We start from the raw sequence: 16,551 nt of genomic DNA, 5'->3' as shown, positions 1-16,551 counted from the left end.
AGGTCCTTGTGCCTGTGGGTGTGAGAGGCCAGTGGAAGGCATGTCCCTGCTCATGGTGATTGTGAGGTGAGTTGTGCGTGAGGGCATGAGAGGCCAGTGCCAGGGAAGTGTCTGGTGGTGGAGATTGTGAGGTCCTTGTGCGTGAGGGCGTGAGAGGCCAGTGCCCGGTATGTGTCTGCTGGCGGTGATTGTGAGCTCAGATTTTCGTGACGTCATCAGAGGCCAGTGCCAGGCACGTGTGTGCTGGTGCTGACTGTGAGGTCCTTGTGCCTGAGGGCATGAGAGGCCATTGGCAGGTATTGATTTGCTGGTGGTGATTGTGCGCTCAGGTGTTCGTGACATCATCAGAAGCCAGTGCCAGGCACGGGTCTGTTGGTCGTGATTGTGAGGTCCTTGTGCGTGAGGGCGTGAGAGGCCAGTGTCAGGCAGATGTCTGCTGATGGTGATGGTGAGGTGAGTTGTGCGTGAGGGCGTGAGATGCAAGTGGGAGGCACGTGTCTGGTGGTGGTGATTGTGAGGTCCTTGTGCCTGAGGGCATTAGAGGCCAGTGCCAGTAATGTGTCTGCTGGTGGTGTTTGTGAGCTCAGTTATTCGTGACATCATCAGAGGCCAGTGTCATGCATGTGTCTGCTGGTGGTCATGCTGAAGTCCCTGTACCTGAGGGCGTAAGAGGACAGTGGCAGGCACGTGCCTGCTGGTGGTGATTGTGAGGTCCTTGTTTGTGATGGGCCTGAGAGGCCAGTGCCAGGCATGTGTGTGCTAGTGGTGACTGTGAGGTGAGTTGTGCGTGAGGGCATGAGAGGCCAGTGCCAGGGAAGTGTCTGGTGGTGGAGATTGTGAGGTCCTTGTGCGTGAGGGCGTGAGAGGCCAGTGCCAGGTATGTGTCTGCTGGCGGTGATGGTGAGGTCCTTGTGCCTGAGGGCATTAGAGGCCAGTGCCAATAATGTGTCTGCTGGTGGTGTTTGTGAGCTCAGTTATTCGTGACATCATCAGAGGCCAGTGTCATGCATGTGTCTGCTGGTGGTCATGCTGAAGTCCCTGTAACTGAGGGCGTGAGCGGCCAGTGCTAGGTATGTGTCTGCTGGCGGTGATGGTGAGGTCCTTGTGCCTGAGGGCATTAGAGGCCAGTGCCAATAATGTGTCTGCTGGTGGTGTTTGTGAGCTCAGTTATTCGTGACATCATCAGAGGCCAGTGTCATGCATGTGTCTGCTGGTGGTCATGCTGAAGTCCCTGTAACTGAGGGCGTGAGCGGCCAGTGCTAGGTATGTGTCTGCTGGCGGTGATGGTGAGGTCCTTGTGCCTGAGGGCATTAGAGGCCAGTGCCAATAATGTGTCTGCTGGTGGTGTTTGTGAGCTCAGTTATTCGTGACATCATCAGAGGCCAGTGTCATGCATGTGTCTGCTGGTGGTCATGCTGAAGTCCCTGTACCTGAGGGCGTAAGAGGACAGTGGCAGGAACGTGCCTGCTGGTGGTGATTGTGAGGTCCTTGTTTGTGATGGGCCTGAGAGGCCAGTGCCAGGCATTTGCATGCTAGTGGTGACTGTGAGGTGAGTTGTGCGTGAGGGCATGAGAGGCCAGTGCCAGGGAAGTGTCTGGTGGTGGAGATGATTGTGAGGTCCTTGTGCGTGAGGGCGTGAGAGGCCATTGGCAGTTATTGCTGGGCTGGTGGTGATTGTGAGCTCAGTTGTTCGTGACATCATCAGAGGCCAGTGCCAGGCACGGGTCTGCTGGTGGTGCCTGTGAGGTCCTTGTGCGTGAGGGCATGAGAGGCCAGTGCCAGGCATGTGTCTGCTGGTGGTGATTGTGAGGTCCTTGTGCGTGAGGGCATGAGAGGCTAGTACCAGGCATGGGTGTGCTGGTGGTGACTGTGAGGTCCTTGTGCCTGTGGGTGTGAGAGGCCAGTGGAAGGCATGTCCCTGCTCATGGTGATTGTGAGGTGAGTTGTGCGTGAGGGCATGAGAGGCCAGTGCCAGGGAAGTGTCTGGTGGTGGAGATTGTGAGGTCCTTGTGCGTGAGGGCGTGATAGGCCAGTGCCAGGTATGTGTCTGCTGGCGGTGACTGTGAGCTCAGATTTTCGTGACGTCATCAGAGGCCAGTGCCAGGCACGTGTGTGCTGGTGCTGACTGTGAGGTCCTTGTGCCTGAGGGCATGAGAGGCCATTGGCAGGTATTGATTTGCTGGTGGTGATTGTGCGCTCAGGTGTTCGTGACATCATCAGAAGCCAGTGCCAGGCACGGGTCTGTTGGTCGTGATTGTGAGGTCCTTGTGCGTGAGGGCGTGAGAGGCCAGTGTCAGGCAGATGTCTGCTGATGGTGATGGTGAGGTGAGTTGTGCGTGAGGGCGTGAGATGCAAGTGGGAGGCACGTGTCTGGTGGTGGTGATTGTGAGGTCCTTGTGCCTGAGGGCATTAGAGGCCAGTGCCAGTAATGTGTCTGCTGGTGGTGTTTGTGAGCTCAGTTATTCGTGACATCATCAGAGGCCAGTGTCATGCATGTGTCTGCTGGTGGTCATGCTGAAGTCCCTGTACCTGAGGGCGTAAGAGGACAGTGGCAGGCACGTGCCTGCTGGTGGTGATTGTGAGGTCCTTGTTTGTGATGGGCCTGAGAGGCCAGTGCCAGGCATGTGTGTGCTAGTGGTGACTGTGAGGTGAGTTGTGCGTGAGGGCATGAGAGGCCAGTGCCAGGGAAGTGTCTGGTGGTGGAGATTGTGAGGTCCTTGTGCGTGAGGGCGTGAGAGGCCAGTGCCAGGTATGTGTCTGCTGGCGGTGATGGTGAGGTCCTTGTGCCTGAGGGCATTAGAGGCCAGTGCCAATAATGTGTCTGCTGGTGGTGTTTGTGAGCTCAGTTATTCGTGACATCATCAGAGGCCAGTGTCATGCATGTGTCTGCTGGTGGTCATGCTGAAGTCCCTGTAACTGAGGGCGTGAGCGGCCAGTGCTAGGTATGTGTCTGCTGGCGGTGATGGTGAGGTCCTTGTGCCTGAGGGCATTAGAGGCCAGTGCCAATAATGTGTCTGCTGGTGGTGTTTGTGAGCTCAGTTATTCGTGACATCATCAGAGGCCAGTGTCATGCATGTGTCTGCTGGTGGTCATGCTGAAGTCCCTGTAACTGAGGGCGTGAGCGGCCAGTGCTAGGTATGTGTCTGCTGGCGGTGATGGTGAGGTCCTTGTGCCTGAGGGCATTAGAGGCCAGTGCCAATAATGTGTCTGCTGGTGGTGTTTGTGAGCTCAGTTATTCGTGACATCATCAGAGGCCAGTGTCATGCATGTGTCTGCTGGTGGTCATGCTGAAGTCCCTGTACCTGAGGGCGTAAGAGGACAGTGGCAGGAACGTGCCTGCTGGTGGTGATTGTGAGGTCCTTGTTTGTGATGGGCCTGAGAGGCCAGTGCCAGGCATGTGTGTGCTAGTGGTGACTGTGAGGTGAGTTGTGCGTGAGGGCATGAGAGGCCAGTGCCAGGGAAGTGTCTGGTGGTGGAGATGATTGTGAGGTCCTTGTGCGTGAGGGCGTGAGAGGCCATTGGCAGTTATTGCTGGGCTGGTGGTGATTGTGAGCTCAGTTGTTCGTGACATCATCAGAGGCCAGTGCCAGGCACGGGTCTGCTGGTGGTGCCTGTGAGGTCCTTGTGCGTGAGGGCATGAGAGGCCAGTGCCAGGCATGTGTCTGCTGGTGGTGATTGTTAGGTCCTTGTGCGTGAGGGCATGAGAGGCTAGTACCAGGCATGGGTGTGCTGGTGGTGACTGTGAGGTCCTTGTGCCTGTGGGTGTGAGAGGCCAGTGGAAGGCATGTCCCTGCTCATGGTGATTGTGAGGTGAGTTGTGCGTGAGGGCATGAGAGGCCAGTGCCAGGGAAGTGTCTGGTGGTGGAGATTGTGAGGTCCTTGTGCGTGAGGGCGTGAGAGGCCAGTGCCAGGTATGTGTCTGCTGGGGGTGATTGTGAGCTCAGATTTTCGTGACGTCATCAGAGGCCAGTGCCAGGCACATGTGTGCTGGTGCTGACTGTGAGGTCCTTGTGCCTGAGGGCATGAGAGGCCATTGGCAGGTATTGATTTGCTGGTGGTGATTGTGCGCTCAGGTGTTCGTGACATCATCAGAAGCCAGTGCCAGGCACGGGTCTGTTGGTCGTGATTGTGAGGTCCTTGTGCGTGAGGGCGTGAGAGGCCAGTGCCAGGTATGTGTCTGCTGGGGGTGATTGTGAGCTCAGATTTTCGTGACGTCATCAGAGGCCAGTGCCAGGCACGGGTATGCTGGTGGTGACTGTGAGATCCTTGTGCCTGAGCTCATGAGAGGCCAGTGCCAGGCACGTGTCTGCTGGTGGTGATTGTGAGGTCCTTGTGCCTGAGGGCATGAGTGGCCATTGGCAGGTATTGATTTGCTGGTGGTGATTGTGCGCTCAGGTGTTCGTGACATCATCATAGGCCAGTGTCAGGCACGGGTGTGCTGGTGGTGACTGTGAGGTCCTTGTGCCTGAGGGCGTTAGGGGCCAATGCCAGGCATGTGTCTGCAAGTGGTGATTGTGAGGTGATTTGTGCCTGAGGGCATGAGAGGCTAGTGCCAGGAGTTTTTCTGCTGGTGGTGACTGTGAGATCCTTGTGCCTGAGCTCATGAGAGGCCAGTGCCAGGCACGTGTCTGCTGGTTGTGATTGTGAGGTCCTTGTTTGTGATGGGCCTGAGAGGCCAGTGCCAGGCATGTGTCTGCTGGTGGTGATTGTGAGGTCCTTGTGCCTGAGGGCATGAGAGGCCTGTGCCAGGCACGGGTATGCTGGCGGTGACTGTGAGGTCGTTGTGCCTGAGGGCATGAGAGGCCACTGCCAGGGAGGTGTGTGCTGGCGGTGGTTGTGAAGTCCTTGTGCATGAGGACATGAGAGGCCATTGGCAGTTATTGCTGGGCTGGTGGTGATTGTGAGCTCAGTTGTTCGTGACATCATCAGAGGCCAGTGCCAGGCACGGGTCTGTTGGTCGTGATTGTGAAGTCCTTGTGTGTGAGGGCGTGAGAGGCCAGTGTCAGGCAGATGTCTGCTGGTGGTGATGGTGAGGTGAGTTGTGCGTGAGGGCGTGAGATGCAAGTGGGAGGCACGTGTCTGGTGGTGGTGACTGTGAGGTCCTTGTTCATGATGGGCCTGAGAGGCCAGTGCCAGGCATTTGTGTGCTAGTGGTGACTGTGAGGTCCTTGTGCGTGAGGGCATTAGAGGCCAGTGCCAGGGAAGTGTCTGGTGGTGGAGATTGTGAGGTCCTTGTGCGTGATGGCGTGAGAGACCAGTGCTAGGTATGTGTCTACTGGGGGTGATTGTGAGCTCAGATTTTCGTGACGTCATCAGAGGCCAGTGCCAGGCACGTGTCTGCTGGTGGTGACTGTGAGATCCTTGTGCCTGAGCTCATGAGAGGCCAGTGCCAGGCACGGGTGTGCTGGTGGTGATTGTGAGGTCCTTGTGCCTGAGGGCGTGAGAGGCCATTGGCAGTTATTGCTGGGTTGGTGGTGATTGTGAGCTCAGTTGTTCGTGACATCATCAGAGGCCAGTGCCAGGCACGGGTGTGCTGGTGGTGCCTGTGAGGTCCTTGTGCGTGAGGGCGTGAGAGGCCAGTGCCAGGCATGTGTTTGCTAGTGGTGATGGTGAGGTCCTTGTGCGTGAGGGCATGAGAGGCCATTGGCAGGTATTGATTTGCTGGTGGTGATTCTGCGCTCAGGTGTTCGTGACATCATCATAGGCCAGTGCCAGGCACGGGTGTGCTGGTGGTGATTGTGAGGTCCTTGTACCTGAGGGCGTGAGAGGCCATTGGCAGTTATTGCTGGGTTGGTGGTGATTGTGAGCTCAGTTGTTTGTGACATCATCAGAGACCAGTGCCAGGCACGGGTGTGCTGGTGGGGCCTGTGAGGTCCTTGTGCGTGAGGGCGTGAGAGGCCAGTGCCAGGCACGTGTTTGCTAGTGGTGATGGTGAGGTCCTTGTGCGTGAGGGCATGAGAGGCCAGTGCCAGGCATGTGTGTGCTAGTGGTGACTGTGAGGTGAGTTGTGCGTGAGGGCATGAGAGGCCAGTGCCAGGGAAGTGTCTGGTGGTGGAGATTGTGAGGTCCTTGTGCGTGAGGGCGTGAGAGGCCAGTGCCAGGTATGTGTCTGCTGGCGGTGACTGTGAGCTCAGATTTTCGTGACGTCATCAGAGGCCAGTGCCAGGCACGTGTGTGCTGGTGCTGACTGTGAGGTCCTTGTGCCTGAGGGCATGAGAGGCCATTGGCAGGTATTGATTTGCTGGTGGTGATTGTGCGCTCAGGTGTTCGTGACATCATCGGAAGCCAGTGCCAGGCACGGGTGTGCTGGTGGTGCCTGTGAGGTCCTTGTGCATGAGGGCGTGAGAGGCCAGTGCCAGGCACATGTCTGCTGGTGGTGATTGTGAGGTCCTTGTGCCTGAGGGCATTAGAGGCCAGTGCCAATAATGTGCCTGCTGGTGGTGTTTGTGAGCTCAGTTATTCGTGACATCATCAGAGGCCAGTGTAATGCATGTGTCTGCTGGTGGTCATGCTGAAGTCCCTGTACCTGAGGGCGTAAGAGGACAGTGGCAGGAACGTGCCTGCTGGTGGTAATTGTGAGGTCCTTGTTTTGATGGGCCTGAGAGGCCAGTGCCAGGCATGTGTGTGCTAGTGGTGACTGTGAGGTGAGTTGTGCGTGAGGGCATGAGAGGCCAGTGCAAGGGAAATGTCTGGTGGTGGAGATTGTGAGGTCCTTGTGCATGAGGGCGTGAGAGGCCATTGGCAGTTATTGCTGGGCTGGTGGTGATTGTGAGCTCAGTTGTTCGTGACATCTTCAGAGGCCAGTGCCAGGCACGGGTGTGCTGGTGGTGCCTGTGAGGTCCTTGTGCGTGAGGGCATGAGAGGCCAGTGCCAGGCATGTGTCTGCTGGTGGTGATTGTGAGGTCCTTGTGCGTGAGGGCATGAGAGGCTAGTACCAGGCATGGGTGTGCTGGTGGTGACTGTGAGGTCCTTGTGCCTGTGGGTGTGAGAGGCCAGTGGAAGGCATGTCCCTGCTCATGGTGATTGTGAGGTGAGTTGTGCGTGAGGGCATGAGAGGCCAGTGCCAGGGAAGTGTCTGGTGGTGGAGATTGTGAGGTCCTTGTGCGTGAGGGCGTGAGAGGCCAGTGCCAGGTATGTGTCTGCTGGGGGTGATTGTGAGCTCAGATTTTCGTGACGTCATCAGAGGCCAGTGCCAGGCACATGTGTGCTGGTGCTGACTGTGAGGTCCTTGTGCCTGAGGGCATGAGAGGCCATTGGCAGGTATTGATTTGCTGGTGGTGATTGTGCGCTCAGGTGTTCGTGACATCATCAGAAGCCAGTGCCAGGCACGGGTCTGTTGGTTGTGATTGTGAGGTCCTTGTGCATGAGGGCGTGAGAGGCCAGTGCCAGGTATGTGTCTGCTGGGGGTGATTGTGAGCTCAGATTTTCGTGACGTCATCAGAGGCCAGTGCCAGGCACGGGTATGCTGGTGGTGACTGTGAGATCCTTGTGCCTGAGCTCATGAGAGGCCAGTGCCAGGCACGTGTCTGCTGGTGGTGATTGTGAGGTCCTTGTGCCTGAGGGCATGAGTGGCCATTGGCACGTATTGATTTGCTGGTGGTGATTGTGCGCTCAGGTGTTCGTGACATCATCATAGGCCAGTGTCAGGCACGGGTGTGCTGGTGGTGACTGTGAGGTCCTTGTGCCTGAGGGCGTTAGGGGCCAATGCCAGGCATGTGTCTGCAAGTGGTGATTGTGAGGTGATTTGTGCCTGAGGGCATGAGAGGCTAGTGCCAGGAGTTTTTCTGCTGGTGGTGACTGTGAGATCCTTGTGCCTGAGCTCATGAGAGGCCAGTGCCAGGCACGTGTCTGCTGGTTGTGATTGTGAGGTCCTTGTTTGTGATGGGCCTGAGAGGCCAGTGCCAGGCATGTGTCTGCTGGTGGTGATTGTGAGGTCCTTGTGCCTGAGGGCATGAGAGGCCTGTGCCAGGCACGGGTATGCTGGCGGTGACTGTGAGGTCGTTGTGCCTGAGGGCATGAGAGGCCACTGCCAGGGAGGTGTGTGCTGGCGGTGGTTGTGAAGTCCTTGTGCATGAGGACATGAGAGGCCATTGGCAGTTATTGCTGGGCTGGTGGTGATTGTGAGCTCAGTTGTTCGTGACATCATCAGAGGCCAGTGCCAGGCACGGGTCTGTTGGTCGTGATTGTGAAGTCCTTGTGCGTGAGGGCGTGAGAGGCCAGTGTCAGGCAGATGTCTGCTGGTGGTGATGGTGAGGTGAGTTGTGCGTGAGGGCGTGAGATGCAAGTGGGAGGCACGTGTCTGGTGGTGGTGACTGTGAGGTCCTTGTTCATGATGGGCCTGAGAGGCCAGTGCCAGGCATTTGTGTGCTAGTGGTGACTGTGAGGTCCTTGTGCGTGAGGGCATTAGAGGCCAGTGCCAGGGAAGTGTCTGGTGGTGGAGATTGTGAGGTCCTTGTGCGTGATGGCGTGAGAGACCAGTGCTAGGTATGTGTCTACTGGGGGTGATTGTGAGCTCAGATTTTCGTGACGTCATCAGAGGCCAGTGCCAGGCACGTGTGTGCTGGTGGTGACTGTGAGATCCTTGTGCCTGAGCTCATGAGAGGCCAGTGCCAGGCACGGGTGTGCTGGTGGTGATTGTGAGGTCCTTGTGCCTGAGGGCGTGAGAGGCCATTGGCAGTTATTGCTGGGTTGGTGGTGATTGTGAGCTCAGTTGTTCGTGACATCATCAGAGGCCAGTGCCAGGCACGGGTGTGCTGGTGGTGCCTGTGAGGTCCTTGTGCGTGAGGGCGTGAGAGGCCAGTGCCAGGCATGTGTTTGCTAGTGGTGATGGTGAGGTCCTTGTGCGTGAGGGCATGAGAGGCCATTGGCAGGTATTGATTTGCTGGTGGTGATTCTGCGCTCAGGTGTTCGTGACATCATCATAGGCCAGTGCCAGGCACGGGTGTGCTGGTGGTGATTGTGAGGTCCTTGTACCTGAGGGCGTGAGAGGCCATTGGCAGTTATTGCTGGGTTGGTGGTGATTGTGAGCTCAGTTGTTTGTGACATCATCAGAGACCAGTGCCAGGCACGGGTGTGCTGGTGGGGCCTGTGAGGTCCTTGTGCGTGAGGGCGTGAGAGGCCAGTGCCAGGCACGTGTTTGCTAGTGGTGATGGTGAGGTCCTTGTGCGTGAGGGCATGAGAGGCCAGTGCCAGGCATGTGTGTGCTAGTGGTGACTGTGAGGTGAGTTGTGCGTGAGGGCATGAGAGGCCAGTGCCAGGGAAGTGTCTGGTGGTGGAGATTGTGAGGTCCTTGTGCGTGAGGGCGTGAGAGGCCAGTGCCAGGCATGTGTCTGCTGGCGGTGACTGTGAGCTCAGATTTTTGTGACGTCATCAGAGGCCAGTGCCAGGCACGTGTGTGCTGGTGCTGACTGTGAGGTCCTTGTGCCTGAGGGCATGAGAGGCCATTGGCAGGTATTGATTTGCTGGTGGTGATTCTGCGCTCAGGTGTTCGTGACATCATCATAGGCCAGTGCCAGGCACGGGTGTGCTGGTGGTGATTGTGAGGTCCTTGTACCTGAGGGCGTGAGAGGCCATTGGCAGTTATTGCTGGGTTGGTGGTGATTGTGAGCTCAGTTGTTTGTGACATCATCAGAGACCAGTGCCAGGCACGGGTGTGCTGGTGGGGCCTGTGAGGTCCTTGTGCGTGAGGGCGTGAGAGGCCAGTGCCAGGCACGTGTTTGCTAGTGGTGATGGTGAGGTCCTTGTGCGTGAGGGCATGAGAGGCCAGTGCCAGGCATGTGTGTGCTAGTGGTGACTGTGAGGTGAGTTGTGCGTGAGGGCATGAGAGGCCAGTGCCAGGGAAGTGTCTGGTGGTGGAGATTGTGAGGTCCTTGTGTGTGAGGGCGTGAGAGGCCAGTGCCAGGTATGTGTCTGCTGGCGGTGACTGTGAGCTCAGATTTTCGTGACGTCATCAGAGGCCAGTGCCAGGCACGTGTGTGCTGGTGCTGACTGTGAGGTCCTTGTGCCTGAGGGCATGAGAGGCCATTGGCAGGTATTGATTTGCTGGTGGTGATTGTGCGCTCAGGTGTTCGTGACATCATCAGAAGCCAGTGCCAGGCACGGGTGTGCTGGTGGTGCCTGTGAGGTCCTTGTGCATGAGGGCGTGAGAGGCCAGTGCCAGGCACATGTCTGCTGGTGGTGATTGTGAGGTCCTTGTGCCTGAGGGCATTAGAGGCCAGTGCCAATAATGTGCCTGCTGGTGGTGTTTGTGAGCTCAGTTATTCGTGACATCATCAGAGGCCAGTGTAATGCATGTGTCTGCTGGTGGTCATGCTGAAGTCCCTGTACCTGAGGGCGTAAGAGGACAGTGGCAGGAACGTGCCTGCTGGTGGTGATTGTGAGGTCCTTGTTTTGATGGGCCTGAGAGGCCAGTGCCAGGCATGTGTGTGCTAGTGGTGACTGTGAGGTGAGTTGTGCGTGAGGGCATGAGAGGCCAGTGCAAGGGAAATGTCTGGTGGTGGAGATTGTGAGGTCCTTGTGCATGAGGGCGTGAGAGGCCATTGGCAGTTATTGCTGGGCTGGTGGTGATTGTGAGCTCAGTTGTTCGTGACATCTTCAGAGGCCAGTGCCAGGCACGGGTGTGCTGGTGGTGCCTGTGAGGTCCTTGTGCGTGAGGGCATGAGAGGCCAGTGCCAGGCATGTGTCTGCTGGTGGTGATTGTGAGGTCCTTGTGCGTGAGGGCATGAGAGGCTAGTACCAGGCATGGGTGTGCTGGTGGTGACTGTGAGGTCCTTGTGCCTGTGGGTGTGAGAGGCCAGTGGAAGGCATGTCCCTGCTCATGGTGATTGTGAGGTGAGTTGTGCGTGAGGGCATGAGAGGCCAGTGCCAGGGAAGTGTCTGGTGGTGGAGATTGTGAGGTCCTTGTGCGTGAGGGCGTGAGAGGCCAGTGCCAGGTATGTGTCTGCTGGGGGTGATTGTGAGCTCAGATTTTCGTGACGTCATCAGAGGCCAGTGCCAGGCACATGTGTGCTGGTGCTGACTGTGAGGTCCTTGTGCCTGAGGGCATGAGAGGCCATTGGCAGGTATTGATTTGCTGGTGGTGATTGTGCGCTCAGGTGTTCGTGACATCATCAGAAGCCAGTGCCAGGCACGGGTCTGTTGGTCGTGATTGTGAGGTCCTTGTGCGTGAGGGCGTGAGAGGCCAGTGCCAGGTATGTGTCTGCTGGTGATGATTGTGAGCTCAGATTTTCGTGACGTCATCAGAGGCCAGTGCCAGGCACGGGTATGCTGGTGGTGACTGTGAGATCCTTGTGCCTGAGCTCATGAGAGGCCAGTGCCAGGCACGTGTCTGCTGGTGGTGATTGTGAGGTCCTTGTGCCTGAGGGCATGAGTGGCCATTGGCACGTATTGATTTGCTGGTGGTGATTGTGCGCTCAGGTGTTCGTGACATCATCATAGGCCAGTGTCAGGCACGGGTGTGCTGGTGGTGACTGTGAGGTCCTTGTGCCTGAGGGCGTTAGGGGCCAATGCCAGGCATGTGTCTGCAAGTGGTGATTGTGAGGTGATTTGTGCCTGAGGGCATGAGAGGCTAGTGCCAGGAGTTTTTCTGCTGGTGGTGACTGTGAGATCCTTGTGCCTGAGCTCATGAGAGGCCAGTGCCAGGCACGTGTCTGCTGGTTGTGATTGTGAGGTCCTTGTTTGTGATGGGCCTGAGAGGCCAGTGCCAGGCATGTGTCTGCTGGTGGTGATTGTGAGGTCCTTGTGCCTGAGGGCATGAGAGGCCTGTGCCAGGCACGGGTATGCTGGCGGTGACTGTGAGGTCGTTGTGCCTGAGGGCATGAGAGGCCACTGCCAGGGACGTGTGTGCTGGCGGTGGTTGTGAAGTCCTTGTGCATGAGGACATGAGAGGCCATTGGCAGTTATTGCTGGGCTGGTGGTGATTGTGAGCTCAGTTGTTCGTGACATCATCAGAGGCCAGTGCCAGGCACGGGTCTGTTGGTCGTGATTGTGAAGTCCTTGTGCGTGAGGGCGTGAGAGGCCAGTGTCAGGCAGATGTCTGCTGGTGGTGATGGTGAGGTGAGTTGTGCGTGAGGGCGTGAGATGCAAGTGGGAGGCACGTGTCTGGTGGTGGTGACTGTGAGGTCCTTGTTCATGATGGGCCTGAGAGGCCAGTGCCAGGCATTTGTGTGCTAGTGGTGACTGTGAGGTGAGTTGTGCGTGAGGGCATTAGAGGCCAGTGCCAGGGAAGTGTCTGGTGGTGGAGATTGTGAGGTCCTTGTGCGTGATGGCGTGAGAGACCAGTGCTAGGTATGTGTCTACTGGGGGTGATTGTGAGCTCAGATTTTCGTGATGTCATCAGAGGCCAGTGCCAGGCACGTGTGTGCTGGTGGTGACTGTGAGATCCTTGTGCCTGAGCTCATGAGAGGCCAGTGCCAGGCACGTGTCTGCTGGTGGTGATTGTGAGGTCCTTGTGCCTGAGGGCGTGAGAGGCCATTGGCAGTTATTGCTGGGTTGGTGGTGATTGTGAGCTCAGTTGTTCGTGACATCATCAGAGGCCAGTGCCAGGCACGGGTGTGCTGGTGGTGCCTGTGAGGTCCTTGTGCGTGAGGGCGTGAGAGGCCAGTGCCAGGCATGTGTTTGCTAGTGGTGATGGTGAGGTCCTTGTGCGTGAGGGCATGAGAGGCCATTGGCAGGTATTGATTTGCTGGTGGTGATTCTGCGCTCAGGTGTTCGTGACATCATCATAGGCCAGTGCCAGGCACGGGTGTGCTGGTGGTGATTGTGAGGTCCTTGTACCTGAGGGCGTGAGAGGCCATTGGCAGTTATTGCTGGGTTGGTGGTGATTGTGAGCTCAGTTGTTTGTGACATCATCAGAGACCAGTGCCAGGCACGGGTGTGCTGGTGGGGCCTGTGAGGTCCTTGTGCGTGAGGGCGTGAGAGGCCAGTGCCAGGCACGTGTTTGCTAGTGGTGATGGTGAGGTCCTTGTGCGTGAGGGCATGAGAGGCCAGTGCCAGGCATGTGTGTGCTAGTGGTGACTGTGAGGTGAGTTGTGCGTGAGGGCATGAGAGGCCAGTGCCAGGGAAGTGTCTGGTGGTGGAGATTGTGAGGTCCTTGTGCGTGAGGGCGTGAGAGGCCAGTGCCAGGCATGTGTCTGCTGGCGGTGACTGTGAGCTCAGATTTTTGTGACGTCATCAGAGGCCAGTGCCAGGCACGTGTGTGCTGGTGCTGACTGTGAGGTCCTTGTGCCTGAGGGCATGAGAGGCCATTGGCAGGTATTGATTTGCTGGTGGTGATTGTGCGCTCAGGTGTTCGTGACATCATCAGAAGCCAGTGCCAGGCACGGGTGTGCTGGTGGTGCCTGTGAGGTCCTTGTGCATGAGGGCGTGAGAGGCCATTGGCAGTTATTGCTGGGTTGGTGGTGATTGTGAGCTCAGTTGTTTGTGACATCATCAGAGACCAGTGCCAGGCACGGGTGTGCTGGTGGGGCCTGTGAGGTCCTTGTGCGTGAGGGCGTGAGAGGCCAGTGCCAGGCACGTGTTTGCTAGTGGTGATGGTGAGGTCCTTGTGCGTGAGGGCATGAGAGGCCAGTGCCAGGCATGTGTGTGCTAGTGGTGACTGTGAGGTGAGTTGTGCGTGAGGGCATGAGAGGCCAGTGCCAGGGAAGTGTCTGGTGGTGGAGATTGTGAGGTCCTTGTGCGTGAGGGCGTGAGAGGCCAGTGCCAGGTATGTGTCTGCTGGCGGTGACTGTGAGCTCAGATTTTCGTGACGTCATCAGAGGCCAGTGCCAGGCACGTGTGTGCTGGTGCTGACTGTGAGGTCCTTGTGCCTGAGGGCATGAGAGGCCATTGGCAGGTATTGATTTGCTGGTGGTGATTGTGCGCTCAGGTGTTCGTGACATCATCAGAAGCCAGTGCCAGGCACGGGTGTGCTGGTGGTGCCTGTGAGGTCCTTGTGCATGAGGGCGTGAGAGGCCAGTGCCAGGCACATGTCTGCTGGTGGTGATTGTGAGGTCCTTGTGCCTGAGGGCATTAGAGGCCAGTGCCAATAATGTGCCTGCTGGTGGTGTTTGTGAGCTCAGTTATTCGTGACATCATCAGAGGCCAGTGTAATGCATGTGTCTGCTGGTGGTCATGCTGAAGTCCCAGTACCTGAGGGCGTAAGAGGACAGTGGCAGGAACGTGCCTGCTGGTGGTAATTGTGAGGTCCTTGTTTTGATGGGCCTGAGAGGCCAGTGCCAGGCATGTGTGTGCTAGTGGTGACTGTGAGGTGAGTTGTGCGTGAGGGCATGAGAGGCCAGTGCCAGGGAAATGTCTGGTGGTGGAGATTGTGAGGTCCTTGTGCGTGAGGGCGTGAGAGGCCATTGGCAGTTATTGCTGGGCTGGTGGTGATTGTGAGCTCAGTTGTTCGTGACATCTTCAGAGGCCAGTGCCAGGCACGGGTCTGCTGGTGGTGCCTGTGAGGTCCTTGTGCGTGAGGGCATGAGAGGCCAGTGCCAGGCATGTGTCTGCTGGTGGTGATTGTGAGGTCCTTGTGCGTGAGGGCATGAGAGGCTAGTACCAGGCATGGGTGTGCTGGTGGTGACTGTGAGGTCCTTGTGCCTGTGGGTGTGAGAGGCCAGTGGAAGGCATGTCCCTGCTCATGGTGATTGTGAGGTGAGTTGTGCGTGAGGGCATGAGAGGCCAGTGCCAGGGAAGTGTCTGGTGGTGGAGATTGTGAGGTCCTTGTGCGTGAGGGCGTGAGAGGCCAGTGCCAGGTATGTGTCTGCTGGCGGTGACTGTGAGCTCAGATTTTCGTGACGTCATCAGAGGCCAGTGCCAGGCACGTGTGTGCTGGTGCTGACTGTGAGGTCCTTGTGCCTGAGGGCATGAGAGGCCATTGGCAGGTATTGATTTGCTGGTGGTGATTGTGCGCTCAGGTGTTCGTGACATCATCAGAAGCCAGTGCCAGGCACGGGTGTGCTGGTGGTGCCTGTGAGGTCCTTGTGCATGAGGGCGTGAGAGGCCAGTGCCAGGCACATGTCTGCTGGTGGTGATTGTGAGGTCCTTGTGCCTGAGGGCATTAGAGGCCAGTGCCAATAATGTGCCTGCTGGTGGTGTTTGTGAGCTCAGTTATTCGTGACATCATCAGAGGCCAGTGTAATGCATGTGTCTGCTGGTGGTCATGCTGAAGTCCCTGTACCTGAGGGCGTAAGAGGACAGTGGCAGGAACGTGCCTGCTGGTGGTGATTGTGAGGTCCTTGTTTTGATGGGCCTGAGAGGCCAGTGCCAGGCATGTGTGTGCTAGTGGTGACTGTGAGGTGAGTTGTGCGTGAGGGCATGAGAGGCCAGTGCCAGGGAAATGTCTGGTGGTGGAGATTGTGAGGTCCTTGTGCGTGAGGGCGTGAGAGGCCATTGGCAGTTATTGCTGGGCTGGTGGTGATTGTGAGCTCAGTTGTTCGTGACATCTTCAGAGGCCAGTGCCAGGCACGGGTGTGCTGGTGGTGCCTGTGAGGTCCTTGTGCGTGAGGGCATGAGAGGCCAGTGGCAGGCATGTGTCTGCTGGTGGTGATTGTGAGGTCCTTGTGCGTGAGGGCATGAGAGGCTAGTACCAGGCATGGGTGTGCTGGTGGTGACTGTGAGGTCCTTGTGCCTGTGGGTGTGAGAGGCCAGTGGAAGGCATGTCCCTGCTCATGGTGATTGTGAGGTGAGTTGTGCGTGAGGGCATGAGAGGCCAGTGCCAGGGAAGTGTCTGGTGGTGGAGATTGTGAGGTCCTTGTGCGTGAGGGCGTGAGAGGCCAGTGCCCGGTATGTGTCTGCTGGCGGTGATTGTGAGCTCAGATTTTCGTGACGTCATCAGAGGCCAGTGCCAGGCACGTGTGTGCTGGTGCTGACTGTGAGGTCCTTGTGCCTGAGGGCATGAGAGGCCATTGGCAGGTATTGATTTGCTGGTGGTGATTGTGCGCTCAGGTGTTCGTGACATCATCAGAAGCCAGTGCCAGGCACGGGTGTGCTGGTGGTGCCTGTGAGGTCCTTGTGCATGAGGGCGTGAGAGGCCAGTGCCAGGCACATGTCTGCTGGTGGTGATTGTGAGGTCCTTGTGCCTGAGGGCATTAGAGGCCAGTGCCAATAATGTGCCTGCTGGTGGTGTTTGTGAGCTCAGTTATTCGTGACATCATCAGAGGCCAGTGTCATGCATGTGTCTGCTGGTGGTCATGCTGAAGTCCCTGTACCTGAGGGCGTAAGAGGACAGTGGCAGGAACGTGCCTGCTGGTGGTGATTGTGAGGTCCTTGTTTTGATGGGCCTGAGAGGCCAGTGCCAGGCATGTGTGTGCTAGTGGTGACTGTGAGGTGAGTTGTGCGTGAGGGCATGAGAGGCCAGTGCCAGGGAAATGTCTGGTGGTGGAGATTGTGAGGTCCTTGTGCGTGAGGGCGTGAGAGGCCATTGGCAGTTATTGCTGGGCTGGTGGTGATTGTGAGCTCAGTTGTTCGTGACATCTTCAGAGGCCAGTGCCAGGCACGGGTGTGCTGGTGGTGCCTGTGAGGTCCTTGTGCGTGAGGGCATGAGAGGCCAGTGCCAGGCATGTGTCTGCTGGT

This window comes from Struthio camelus, chromosome 11, assembly GCF_040807025.1.
Source record: "Struthio camelus isolate bStrCam1 chromosome 11, bStrCam1.hap1, whole genome shotgun sequence".
In the NCBI taxonomy this organism is placed as follows: domain Eukaryota; kingdom Metazoa; phylum Chordata; class Aves; order Struthioniformes; family Struthionidae; genus Struthio; species Struthio camelus.
Note: the sequence above shows the minus strand (reverse complement) of the source record.